Source organism: Dendrobium catenatum, unplaced genomic scaffold, assembly GCF_001605985.2.
Source record: "Dendrobium catenatum unplaced genomic scaffold, ASM160598v2 fragScaff_scaffold_1388, whole genome shotgun sequence".
NCBI classification, from domain to species: Eukaryota; Viridiplantae; Streptophyta; class Magnoliopsida; order Asparagales; family Orchidaceae; genus Dendrobium; species Dendrobium catenatum.
In genome coordinates this window covers 11,128-12,123 of record NW_021319850.1, presented here as the reverse complement: position 1 = coordinate 12,123, position 996 = coordinate 11,128, and the positions used below count along the sequence as shown (strand labels likewise).

Below are 996 nucleotides of genomic sequence, written 5' to 3'. Positions count from 1 at the left end.
TACAAAATTATCAGTTTGGGAAAACTCCCGTTGAAGACCCTAACCTATATTTGTAATATTTCTTAAAAGTTTCTGCAACATTTAAGTACAATGATGTTAGTAATGATGTCATTAGACATATATTATTCATATTTTTTCTTAGAGATAAGGAAAAAATATGGTTAAATTCTTTACCTCTAGGCCTATTACCACATGGAATGAGTTCACCCACAAATTTCTAGAAAAGTATTTTCCACCTTTTCAGACTGTCAAGCTTATAAATAATATTACTTTTTTTACTCAGTTAGATAAAGAATTTATTTATGAGAGTTAGGATCGATTCAAGGACATGCTTAAGAAATGCCATCACTATGCCTTACATGATTGGTTGATAATTCCAACACTTTATAATGGATTGTCGGGATCCCTTAGAGTCATAATTGATATTGCAACTAGAGGTTCTTTGATGTCAAAGCCTTTTGAAGATGCTTATGAATTAATTAAAGAAATGATAAAAAAAAATATCTTTAGTGGCATGCTAATAGGGTGAATCCAAAGAGAGTGGTTGGAGTTTAAGAAAATAATTCTTTATCTATTTTTGACTGCACAAGTTATAGAAATATCAAAGAAATTAGGCACTTTAGGCTTAAATTCTAATTCATCTTTACATTTGGAAGATTAAGCTCAATGGAAGAAAAAGATATCCAAGGGATTATAAATATAAATTTGATAGGAAGATGAATATTTCCTATTCAAATACATATAATTTTGGTTAGAAGAATCACCAAAATTTTTGTTTGTCTAATAATAATGATGAAAATTAATGAAATTTTGATTAAAATCACTAAGACAAAAATTGAAATAAGCAAAATCAAGCTAATAATAATCAAAGATTAGCATGTCCTCATGGATTTAATCAAAGAAATAAATATGGAACAAAAAAACACTATTAGAAGAAGGGTTCATACAATTGGAAAATCAATTACAAAATAAAATTGCTTCAATTAAAAATTTGAA

General features: G+C 27.3%; 1 non-coding gene across 1 annotated transcript; it reads right to left on the bottom strand.

Annotated features, from left to right (window-relative positions):
- Positions 1-250: 250 nt before the first annotated feature.
- Positions 251-357, bottom strand: LOC114580899. Its single transcript, XR_003702574.1, has one exon. It is a non-coding gene; the product is annotated as a small nucleolar RNA R71 (small nucleolar RNA).
- Between the last annotated feature and the right edge of the window lie 639 nt (positions 358-996).